General features: G+C 45.5%; 1 protein-coding gene across 1 annotated transcript in view; it reads right to left on the bottom strand.

Annotated features, from left to right (window-relative positions):
- Positions 1–12,564, bottom strand: part of ARID2 (AT-rich interaction domain 2) — an 860,005-nt gene that overhangs the window by 188,267 nt on the left and 659,174 nt on the right. The window lies entirely within an intron of this gene.

The following is a 12,564-nucleotide window of genomic DNA, read 5'->3' as shown; positions in this document are numbered from 1 at the left end:
ATGGCACTTTCAGAATCTGAGGCAGCCTTCTCCACCTTCGCAAGTGATGGTGCAGACCTGTATACTGGGTTGCCAATGAGCACTGATGTCAGTTCGCAACAAGGCATTTTGCACCCTTATGCACAAACCGCGACATTAAGAACCGTGACAGTGCAGAGTCTAACACAACCCTTTTAAACACCTTGTCGCGTGGGCTCTCATTATCCTAAATGAGACTACTGGATTTCTAGGCAGCAGGATCGATAACGGTGTGGGGGACTGAGTCTGACCCACGTGTAAGGAACTCCGTCACCATAAATCCGGGTTTTGCTCCGGCTAACTAGCAGAAGCCTATTCCACAGAACAGGGAGAAGGGCAGTCAGTTAAGAACAATACTGAAGGTATATAACGTGTTCTTCTCATGGCTACTTCTGACCACAGATTCCCCACCTTTTACAGGATACCAAAGCAGTGCCTGAAAAAAGGCTGAGGGATGGACTTCTCACTAGGAAATTGTGCAGGACCGAGTAGGCAAAATGACTCTCCCTCTGGGCTTGAGTGAAGGCACAAATGTCTGGTGAAAGTGTGGATGGATACCCACGTAGCAGATGTCCAGCACTGAAACACCTCTAGCCAAGGCTGTAGTGCCTGCCTTAGCTCTGGTAAAATAAGCTTGAAGTCTCAGGAGGCTCCATTTTGGCCAAGACAAAGCACATTTTTCTGCAAAGAATGATCCATCTGGATGAGGTCCACTTCAGCATAGCCCTTCCATTCCACCAGAGCCCCCCACGAAAAGTTAGATACCCACTCAGCTGAACCTCAAAAAATCTTAGGATCTACTGGTATTGTCTCTACTCCACAGAGGGATGTAGCAAAAAGAAAAACATATGGGGCATCATTAGCTGTCTCACATGGAAAGGAAACCTCAGTTTGGGCAGAAATTATACTACAGCTTGAAGCATCAGCTTTTACAGAAAGAAGGTGGCATATGGTGGTTACACTTGAAATGCCTGCAGTTAACCAATATGGCATGCTGGAGTAATCACAATAAAAAAAATACAATTTTAAGGGTTCAGTAGTCTCAATGAACTACTGGCAGAGGCATGAAAAGCATGTACATTAATGAGGTAAAAACTAAGTTAAGGTTCTAAGACAACATAACCAAAAGCTGAGATGCCAAACAAATAACCTTCAAAGGTCCCCACATCAAGCAGTCGCTGGCCCAAAGACCGGACTAACAGAAGTATATTTAAAAAGTTTGGCCTGCAGTGGATTAACTAGACTATTCTGAAACCAGGCCACAAACTCTTCTCAACACCCAGAACAGACTGTTGCTGTGGACAGACAGCAAGCAGATAAAAAGACATGCACCACTTACTCATAGATATCGAATCTGTTCAGGTGGTTCAGCTGAATTTCTATGCAAGAAGGTGTAGGCTGTGAGATCTGGGTGTAGAACCCTGCACTATTACTGGGAGAGAAAGTCATCTCGAAGAGGCAGACAGAACGGAAGACAGATGCTTAGATTTAACAGGTCTGAGTACCAGAACCTCTAGAGCCCAGTCTGGGGCAACCAGGATGAGCTAAGTCAGTTCCTCGTGACCTTCTTCTGAACCTGAGAAAGTAGAGAAGGGAACACGTACAGCTGACCAGAGTCACACAGAAGGTGCCTCCCAAGGGAACCTTGACCTGGAGGCTCTAGATCTAAAAAAAAGGTCATGCAATCCACTGGGACATTCAAATATCCGCACTGGGTGACCTCAGGAGCCACGCTGCCAAATTCAATAATTGAATCGTTGGATGGAGAATTCTGCCCTGAGGTTTGGAGAGGAGATCTGATCTGGGTGGCAGACACTTGCAATGGGCTATGGATAACTGTAGGAGATCTGTGTATCACCACTGTCTCGGCCAATCTGGAGCTATCAGTATCATGATTCATTTCTGAATTACTCACAGAACCAGCAGAATTAGTGGTACGGTGTAAACAAATGGAGTTGACTAGTCTAGCAAAAGGGCATTGCCCAGAGACTGTGGTTCTATAGCCCTTGATGCATAGTTACAGCATTTTCTGTTTTGGGTGGTGGTGAACAAATCTAACGGACTGCCCCAGTCTTTGAAGATGTTTTCCACTATTTTGTCGTTGAGGACCTATTAGTGACTGAGAAAATCCACTTCTACATTCTGAGCTCCTGGGATATGAAATGCTGTGATAGAAAGCCCTCTTGCTAGAGCCCAAAGCCACATTGTTTGGGCTTGAAGAGAAAGCCATCTTGATTTTGTTACACTTTGTTTGTTTATATAAAACATTGCAGTGGTGCTGTTTGTCTGAATCGTAAGGTCTTTTGATTCGAGAGATGGAAGGCTGAGGGAGCTAGGTCAACAGCTTTCAGCTCCAACAAATATATGTGATAGGACTTTTCTTTTTGAGACAAAAGGCCTTGAATCGCCAGATGTTTCACAGGGGCGCCTCAACCTGTCAATGAGGTGTCTGTGACAATAGTCTGAGTTGGTGTTGATTTCTGAAAGGGAACTTCAGCCAGAAGATTGTGAGAGATGGCTCACCATGAGAGAGACTGACATGCATTGTCAGAAGAATCCGATCTTCCCAGAGACCTCGTTTGTGACCACTGATCTTCCAGGCACATTTGCTGAGGCCTCATGCATACGTGCGCGTTTGGAACTATGGAAATTCAGGATACCATTGATCCCAGAAGAGACGCTACATGTCAAACCATTGAGTGTCTAAAGTTGCTTCCTAGAAGGTGAGACTGCACTGATGTGGATATTGATTATGTTGTATTGACCTGCAGACTGCCAGGAGTGATGTTGTTGTGACATAGTCTTGTTTCACTTTGTGTAAAGAATCTGCCCTTATTAGCCAGTCATTAAGGTATGGATATATGAAAATACAATTTCTTTGTAGCTGTGCAGCTACCACTGACATGCATTTCGAAAAGGTGTGAGGAGCTGACTTTAGGTCTAAAGGAAGTACCGCATATTGATAATTTTGAGATCCTACCACAAACCATAGAATTGTCTTTGATGTGGGATTATTGGAATGTGGAAGTATGAGTCCTAGACGTCTACTGCACCAAGCGAATCATTTTTCCTTATGTGAGGGAAAATGTGGTTGAGTGATATGTCTGAATTCTTTTTATTTATAAATGTGTTGACCAATCTAGAACCAGAATAGGCCAACATTAATTGGATAATTTTTTTCTTTTGGACAAGGGAGTATCTTGAGTACACCCGTAATTTTTTTTTTGATGTTATGGAACTTTCTCTATTGCTTTAGTCTGCAATAAAAGGGATGTCTCTTGTTTGAGGACGCTCAAATGGGCTGTCGTGACTTGCTGTGGAGGGACGGATGGAGGAGTATTTGTGAAGCGAAGAACATAGCCACTCTGAATGATGTTTAGCACCCATTTGTCTGTTGTGATCTTTTCCACTCTTCACTGCTTCTCCCGCAGGAGTGGGAAACAATGTAGGGAGCGTATGCTTGTCATTGCTTCGATTGAGAGCTTGGTCTGCAAGGGCTTATGCGGAGAAGATCTTTTCTTCTGGTATCTGTTCTGGAATAGCCTTTGAGCCTGCCTTTGCTGCTGCTGGTATTGGAGAGGTCATCTAGGGGTTTGAAACCTATATAGTACCCTTGTTTGTCCCAAGGCTTAAACTGTTCGAAAACTTTTTTCTGTTCTTCTAAGCCGACAGCCTGAAGTGTCTCTGCTTCGTTCTTCATACAAAGCATCTGTGTGTTGACCGAAGAGGGAGGATCCAGAGAACAGCAAGTTGACCATTTTTAATTGTGTGTCTGGCTTGAAAGATTAAAGTCTCAGCCAAGACGTGCGTCAGAGTGATATTCCATGTGAGAAAGTAGTGGGCGACAGCTCCACCGAATCCACTGCAGTGCTGATTGACTGGTTAGAAATGAGAGCCCTCTTTGACCATCTCCAAATAATCTTGCTTTCGATTAGGTTGGGAGATCGTCCATGAACGATTTCATACCCTCCTAAATATCACAATGGTACCTTCCTAACAAAGCAGCAGATTTGGCATTGCACAGATGAGTGGAAGCTGTGGCACACATTTCTTTCCGATAGAATCCATCCTTTTGCGTTCTCTGTCCGGTGGGGCTGTGGCTTCCAGAACCGATGCAGGTCTTCTCACTTCAGTCACAATGACTGAATCCTGTTTCAGATCAGATCTAAGAAACTCAGGATTCTTTTGTGGAGGTTTATATTTTTAAAGCAGCCTTATAGTTGTAGCTTTAACAGAGGCTGGATTTAAGAATTTTGCCTGTACGATCTCCAGGAGGACTGGAAGCTTTGGAAGAAAAGGTCTTGGGGTAGCCCTGGCTTGTAATCTCTCTAATGTTAAAGACACCAATGACTGAGGAGTGTCAACTTGTATATGCAGTTTGGAGGCTCCCCTTACTAGGGCATCTTGGAATGTTAGGATGTTATCCAAAGGTGAAATCCTAGATGGAGACTGAGCAGTAGAAGCAGGTGAATAAGAAGTGAAGGTAGAATCCAGTGATCTTATTCTGTTTAATTGACAATACAGAACCATATGTAAAACGACTTCTGAAGCACTGAGAAATAACTTCTCACAGAGTTTAGGTGAAAAGAAAACACCTGAGGTGTTCTAAGATCCTGCCTGAAGGAGTCAGAAAAATGAACTGACACTCTTAAGGCAAACTGACACTGCAGTGCATTATGGGAAGGGGTCTTTCCAGGGCCCTTAAAGGTACAGGCCATGTTTTCAAACTTTCAGGGTTAGCCTATCAGGCAGCCTTTTCCTCTCAAGCTCTCTCTGTCAGGGGGAGCCTTTTCTCTATGACAATGTGTTGCAGATATCAAAAAGGTGTGTTTCTAGTATATATGTCCTGCTGCTCTTTTTCAACACTCTCCAGGAAAATACATCTCTGACAGTCTACACTATGACTATGTGGAAAATTATTTGTAGTGATGAACACAATAAAGATACTTTACTGGATTCTAAATATATTTTGAAGAAGGTGTTCCGGGGTCCACGCAGGAACCACATAATTATTTAAGGTTTATGACCATCAATGAAGATCCCACGATGCAGAACACAAGGTCCAAAATCGGTTCTTTTTAGGCACCAAGAATTAACAGGAAGAGCACCTGTTGCCATTATCCTTCTTTTGGACTGCAATTATCTTCTTTTGTCCAGCAACGGCTGAAGCTCTTAAGCAAGAATGGAGCAAAATGTTGCTTTGATGTTAGTAAAAACAGGAGCAAGTGTAGGGGGCTGACAGAAAAGGGAAGCATGTAACCATGACTGACAATCTGCAGTATCCACTAGTCCGAGGTAATCACACACCAGTTGAGCAGTTAAAATAATATTTGGTTCACCAGTGGATGCAAGGAAGATGGGAACTGGCAATGCTGTTGTTAGAACTGTCCTCTGCTGTGACCATGCTCCCTGAAGCATCTTAAGAGCTGGACAGGCTACTGCACAGTGTGAGATGGCTGCCTCTGTATACCTGGCCCCGGAAGTGAACCCTGATCCTTTGGTATTGTTGATTGGAATAGGGATAGCAAGAACAAGGAGCAGACAACAGCAAATCTATTTTTTAATAGTTCGAAAGACGAACTTGTCTTCAGACACCCTGGAGCAATAAAAATGCATAACCATGAGGGGTGCTTCAACCCCTGGAGAAACCTGCTTCGTACATCAAGGAGTGATGATTAATCACATCACTAGCCACTGCATGACCTACACAGTCTGTGGTATCTAGCAGAGCCTCCAGAATGCCATAGGCTGTTTGTCCTAAGATATTTCAGAACTCCTGAAGGAAGGTGGCCAAGATCTCACTTGACTTATCCTAGATGGTGTGATTGTAGCTGCCCAACTGGCCGTTTGTAATCAGAGATTACAATGTCGTACTGGCAGTGGAGTTAAAACGTGGCCAAGCGTACCAATGCACTTCAACCGCACCACAATCAGAGTGCCTGCGAGGGCTTCATCGAAGATAACAAAGGCTCTGAAGTTGTTGGGCCAAACTGTGATATTTCTGTAAGCAGATTAGCCTTAGTTTCTATAGTTATCAACAAGATGTAGGAGAAATTACCTTTTTCTTATATAGAGCAAACAGAAACGAAGCTACAGACAGATTTACAGTTCCTGCAGCTACCTCGCACAGATTGTAAAAATTGAGTAAAACAAGAGAAATCCCCTACAAAACTAACATCCCTTATTCTAGTCATTGAGAAACAAGGAATGATGAATTACTGTGCCACTTCACACTGCCAGGAGTGGAGTGATGTATTTATCTTAAGGGCAATTACAGCAAGTTCATTACAATATTCTACCAACTGCAGAGTGAAGGATGGCCCGGGAGATTCAGAATGCACTGGCTCCAGTCATGGATTGGGGTGAGCGGAATGACTGCAAAATCTCTCCCTGGAGCAGGAGCAATTTGTGCTTGGTCTTAGACTTACCCAAGGACAAAGTCTGAGATCTGGACTTGAAGTAGGAGCCAACTTGTAACTTGTGCTCAGCAACGTACACCCTTGCCTCCCGCTTTCAGAAGCATCAGAGAGCACTTGTGGCAATTCTTTATCTGAGCAGCTGCAAAGTGGTCCAACTGTAAATGACCACATAGCATTTACATGTTTTGGAGCTGGTACTGGTGCAGCTTTTATTCCTGGCAGTCTGACAGGGTGTGGCTGACTGCATCTGTCTTATTGTGGACTGCCCGCAAGCCCAGCTGAATAGTGCTTAATTCCAGGATGTGGATCAAAAGGGACTTCTCTTCGTTGTCCAACCACAGACCACCTGTGGAGATTTTCTGCATTTGTGTTTACCAACGCTGCTTTATAGAGTGTCTAGTCACGATGTAATCTGTTTGCAAAGGCTGCCAGGAAGCCCTGCTTTCAGGTTATCTGTATATTAGAACAGTAGTGCCTGTCTGAGTTGCCACAAAATTCTCACTACATTGTCCTAAAAAACTGTAGTTTGCTGCCATCGCACTTCTAGTTTGTGTTTGATGGGTCTTGTTCTCAGGCAGCAGATAAAGAGATACACATGAGGACATGAGACTCACCAGTCATTGGTATATTCTGAATGAGACAATGTCACTTATGTAGAAGCTTGTGGCCTTTGCCTGTAGTCTGGAGATGCACTCTGTACATGAGAATGAATGCTTTTTATGAGACCAGTGTCCAAGACAGCTCACAGGAAATTGGAGCCTTGAAGCTGGGCTGTTGGATTTCTTTACAAACCCAGTAACTGGAGAGACAGTTATGGAGTTGCACACATCCTTTGCAAAATGGCCTTTTAAGAGCCACTTGTCCAGCCATGGTGGCCTTTCTTTGCAGAAAGGCTGCAAGTGGGGGAAGGCACTTCCTAAAAAATGAAGGGGCAGATTTTAGTTTGAAAGGAAGTGTTTTGAAAAGGTAATGCTGCACCAACTAAGATAACCTAAGGTATTTGCTGGTCTTTGGGTATAAGGGAATACACAAGCAGGTGTTCTGGAGTTTCATGGAGGCGAAGAACTCCTATCAAAAGGAGAACTGGCTACAGGGTTATAATGAAAGGATTGTTTCTGAGCAATTTGTTGAGTTCTCTGTAGTCCAAGATCTACCAGTTTTCCTTCTGAGCGGATGAAATAGGGAATAAAAGCCTAGGGCGTTGAAGCCTGTTGTATCACCACTTTGGGAAGAAGAATAAGTACCTACAGCTGTAACATATGGCGCTGCAGATTTGAAGGTGGGCAACATGGCTGTTTATGTAGGAACTTCATGATATGATCTGACCCAACAAGTTGAGGCACCCAGCAGCTGGATCTTATGGCTTTCCATTGAGGTAAATGTTTGTGTTTCTTCCCCTAACACTATCTGACAGTATATGACCTTAAGATATAGGCCTTGAGGAGTGAGGCAGCATTAACATGTTGTAGGAAGTTGGCTCTGTATGTGCTATTTCAAAGTAAGGAATAGCATGCACAGAGTCCAAGGGTTCCCCTTAGAGGTAAAATAGTGGTAAAAATAGATAATACTAATGCTCTATTTTGTGGTAGTGTGGTCGAGCAGTAGGCTTATCCAAGGAGTAGTGTTAAGCATTTGTTGTACATACACATAGACAATAAATGAGGTACACACACTCAGAGACAAATCCAGCCAATAGGTTTTGTTATAGAAAAATATATTTTCTTAGTTTATTTTAAGAACCACAGGTTCAAATTTAACATGTAATATCTTGTTTGAAAGGTATTGCAGGTAAGTACATTAGGAACTTTGAATCATTTCAATTGCATGTATACTTTTCAAGTTATTCACAAATAGCTATTTCAAAAGTGGACACTTAGTGCAATTTTCACAGTTCCTGGGGGAGGTAAGTTTTTGTTAGTTTTACCAGGTAAGTAAGACACTTACAGGGTTCAGTTCTTGGTCCAAGGTAGCCCACCGTTGGGGGTTCAGAGCAACCCCAAAGTCACCCCACCAGCAGCTCAGGGCCGGTCAGGTGCAGAGTTCAAAGTGGTGCCCAAAACGCATAGGCTAGAATGGAGAGAAGGGGGTGCCCCGGTTCCGGTCTGCTTGCAGGTAAGTACCCGCGTCTTCGGAGGGCAGACCAGGGGGGTTTTGTAGGGCACCGGGGGGGACACAAGCCCACACAGAAATTTCACCCTCAGCAGCGCGGGGGCGGCCGGGTGCAGTGTAGAAACAAGCGTCGGGTTTGCAATGTTAGTCTATGAGAGATCAACGGATCTCTTCAGCGCTGCAGGCAGGCAAGGGGGGGCTTCCTCGGGGAAACCTCCACTTGGGCAAGGGAGAGGGACTCCTGGGGGTCACTTCTCCAGTGAAAGTCCGGTCCTTCAGGTCCTGGGGGCTGCGGGTGCAGGGTCTTTTCCAGGCGTCGGGACTTAGGTTTCAGAGAGTCGCGGTCAGGGGAAGCCTCGGGATTCCCTCTGCAGGCGGCGCTGTGGGGGCTCAGGGGGGACAGGTTTTGGTACTCACAGTCGGAGAGTAGTCCGGGGGTCCTCCCTGAGGTGTTGGTTCTCCACCAGCCGAGTCGGGGTCGCCGGGTGCAGTGTTGCAAGTCTCACGCTTCTTGCGGGGAGTTGCAGGGGTCTTTAAAGCTGCTCCTTGAAACAAAGTTGCAGTCTTTTTTGAGCAGGTCCGCTGTCCTCGGGAGTTTCTGGTCGTCGTCGAAGCAGGGCAGTCCTCAGAGGATTCAGAGGTCGCTGGTCCCTTTGGAAGGCGTCGCTGGAGCAGAGTTCTTTGGAAGGCAGGAGGCAGGCCGGTGAGTTTCTGGAGCCAAGGCAGTTGTTGTCTTCTGGTCTTCCTCTGCAGGGGTTTTCAGCTGGGCAGTCCTTCTTCTTGTTGTCGCAGGAATCTAATTTTCTAGGGTTCAGGGTAGCCCTTAAATACTAAATTTAAGGGCGTGTTTAGGTCTGGGGGGTTTAGTAGCCAATGGCTACTAGCCCTGAGGGTGGGTACACCCTCTTTGTGCCTCCTCCCAAGGGGAGGGGGTCACAATCCTAACCCTATTGGGGGAATCCTCCATCTGCAAGATGGAGGATTTCTAAAAGTCAGAGTCACCTCAGCTCAGGACACCTTAGGGGCTGTCCTGACTGGCCAGTGACTCCTCCTTGTTGCTTTCTTTGTTCCCTCCAGCCTTGCCGCCAAAAGTGGGGGCCGTGGCCGGAGGGGGCGGGCAACTCCACTAAGCTGGAGTGCCCTGCTGGGCTGTGACAAAGGGGTGAGCCTTTGAGGCTCACCGCCAGGTGTTACAGTTCCTGCCTGGGGGAGGTGTTAGCATCTCCACCCAGTGCAGGCTTTGTTACTGGCCCCAGAGTGACAAAGGCACTCTCCCCATGGGGCCAGCAACATGTCTCTAGTGTGGCAGGCTGCTGGAACTAGTCAGCCTACACAGACAGTCGGTTAAGTTTCAGGGGGCACCTCTAAGGTGCCCTCTGGGGTGTATTTTGCAATAAAATGTACACTGGCATCAGTGTGCATTTATTGTGCTGAGAAGTTTGATACCAAACTTCCCAGTTTTCAGTGTAGCCATTATGGTGCTGTGGAGTTCGTGTTTGACAAACTCCCAGACCATATACTCTTAAGGCTACCCTGCACTTACAATGTCTAAGGTTTTGTTTAGACACTGTAGGGGTACCATGCTCATGCACTGGTACCCTCACCTATGGTATAGTGCACCCTGCCTTAGGGCTGTAAGGCCTGCTAGAGGGGTGACTGACCTATACTTGCATAGGCAGTGAGAGGCTGGCATGGCACCCTGAGGGGAGTGCCATGTCGACTTACTCGTTTTGTTCTCACTAGCACACACAAGCTGGCAAGCAGTGTGTCTGTGCTGAGTGAGAGGTCTCCAGGGTGGCATAAGACATGCTGCAGCCCTTAGAGACCTTCCTTGGCATCAGGGCCCTTGGTACTAGAAGTACCAGTTACAAGGGACTTATCTGGATGCCAGGGTCTGCCAATTGTGGATACAAAAGTACAGGTTAGGGAAAGAACACTGGTGCTGGGGCCTGGTTAGCAGGCCTCAGCACACTTTCAATTGTAAACATAGCATCAGCAAAGGCAAAAAGTCAGGGGGCAACCATGCCAAGGAGGCATTTCCTTACACATGTTTAGTATTATTTGCTTATCTGTAGTCTCTGACCTTGTCGGAATACCGAAAATGTAACGCGCATAGAAGGCAGCATTGGGAAGTCAGACTACCTTGTTGATTTCACAGGAGTTGCATTGTGACATATTCCACTTCTTGCCTGCAGAGTATGCCTTCCACTGCTGTGGTCTGCTTTTATCATCTGTGTTTAATCATGCCTGGACAGTTGGCATGATTATTGCAACCTTTCTTGGTTTCCACACAGTGCAGAATGCCCCCTGTAGAGTTTAAGATCTTCTGGAATGTTCAAAGTTGGAGAAAAAATATGTCCATTGCAGAGATCCCAGAAAATGTATAGTCCTTCTATGGGTCTTTAATCTAAGCAGTGTTCTGCCACATAATTTCACAATAGGGTCTCTTCATTGAACTGTTTGAGGATCTTGTAGCTCTGAGCAAAAGGTGTTCTTCATCAAGCCAAAACTGCTGCTCTGGCTAAGGGGCAGACACCTGTGATAAAAAACATACACAGCTTTATCTATTACGGTCACTGAAGCTCGGGCTTCTTTCTTCACCTACTTCACTAAACTGGTCTTCCAGAATGGAGTCAAGACGTGGTGAGGTGTCATTCCACATCAGGCACTCATTATGCTTCAGAATGCATTTGCTGCTCTTATGAAAGTGGCTCTAATGGAGCAGATACTAGGTTGCAGATTGTCAATGCACCACCCATTTCTGGCTGGAAGATCAGCAGAAAGTGTGAAATAATTATTTGCTCTCATTTGAGCCATTTCAGTGATAATGGAGTCGAGCGTGGGGTGTTCCAATGAGGCCCTTCTCTAGGCCCGGAGCCAGTGTCTGTACTGTAGACAGAGTTTGCATCAGTAACAAAACTTCCTGCCAAACCTAGTAAAAAAATGTAAGAGTTCACTCACTGAATGTTCCTTAAAGTATACAGGAAACATTGCTTCTCAACAGCCACCACTTGTTTAACTCCACTTTAAGTGGAAGTGCAAACAATCCATGTCATCTGTTGGTGACTCCATCTGCAGAAGTGCTTTCTCCCCTTTCTGAGGACCTAAGGGATCTTTCCACTCATCACCCTAATCATCCTTTCATACAGGCTCCTCTCACTCCACCCTGCTTCCTGTTCACTGCATCACTCTTACTCTTCACCCATGTACAGAGGCATGGGAGGACTCTCAATGTCTTCAGAAGCGGAGGGTGTTTGGACTGTGGTGGAGAGGATGTAAGTTGTTAGCCAAAGAACCTACTGATGAATAGAAGGGGAAAAGGATAACTGAACTGGCGGAGGCTGCAGCAGCTGTAAAAAGGACTGCAAAATATCATAGAAGCAAGACCGCTCTATCAAACGTCTCCATTTTGTGCTGCAGTTTGTGCAGACATTTTATAAAAACATGTACCATAAACAAGCCCTGATGGTTGTATCTGGGCCCATAAAAGTGTTCCTAGTCACGTTAGTGCTCTTTAGCCACCTGCTGTATAGGTAGGGCAAAATCCTTGTGTTACATAGACGGTCCCTAAACGGAACTCTGGAATCTTCACCAGAGGGTAATGCCCATTTTCATGCCCTAACTTAATCTGGGATGTGTTAAACACTGAGCCTATCTTCGCTGTAGGCTGTATTGGAGGCATCTTGTTGATCACGGACCTCTATTCTTTCTCCAAGTCCAAAATGGGAATACTCAGTGGCAATGATAGGTCTCATGTAAAGTCATTTAAGCCTCCAGCTATGGCGGCACACATATACCTTGCAAAGTAAAGGCTATCAATAGCAACAAGGGCACTATCAGAGCACTTGTCAACTAAATTCCTTTCAAATGGGTGGCTGCAGTTGACTAGGTCATTGTCATTAATGGAGTGTTAGCTAAAAGAGTGGTGATGAAGATGAGACCACTTGTTGATGTGGTTGGTGGCAACAAAGTTGCAGGAGGCGTCAACAACAGTGTCTACAGAAAGTAGGTTGAAGAG

This window comes from Pleurodeles waltl, chromosome 4_1, assembly GCF_031143425.1.
Source record: "Pleurodeles waltl isolate 20211129_DDA chromosome 4_1, aPleWal1.hap1.20221129, whole genome shotgun sequence".
Lineage (NCBI taxonomy): Eukaryota > Metazoa > Chordata > Amphibia > Caudata > Salamandridae > Pleurodeles > Pleurodeles waltl.
Note: the sequence above shows the minus strand (reverse complement) of the source record. Positions and strands in the feature narration are given on the sequence as shown.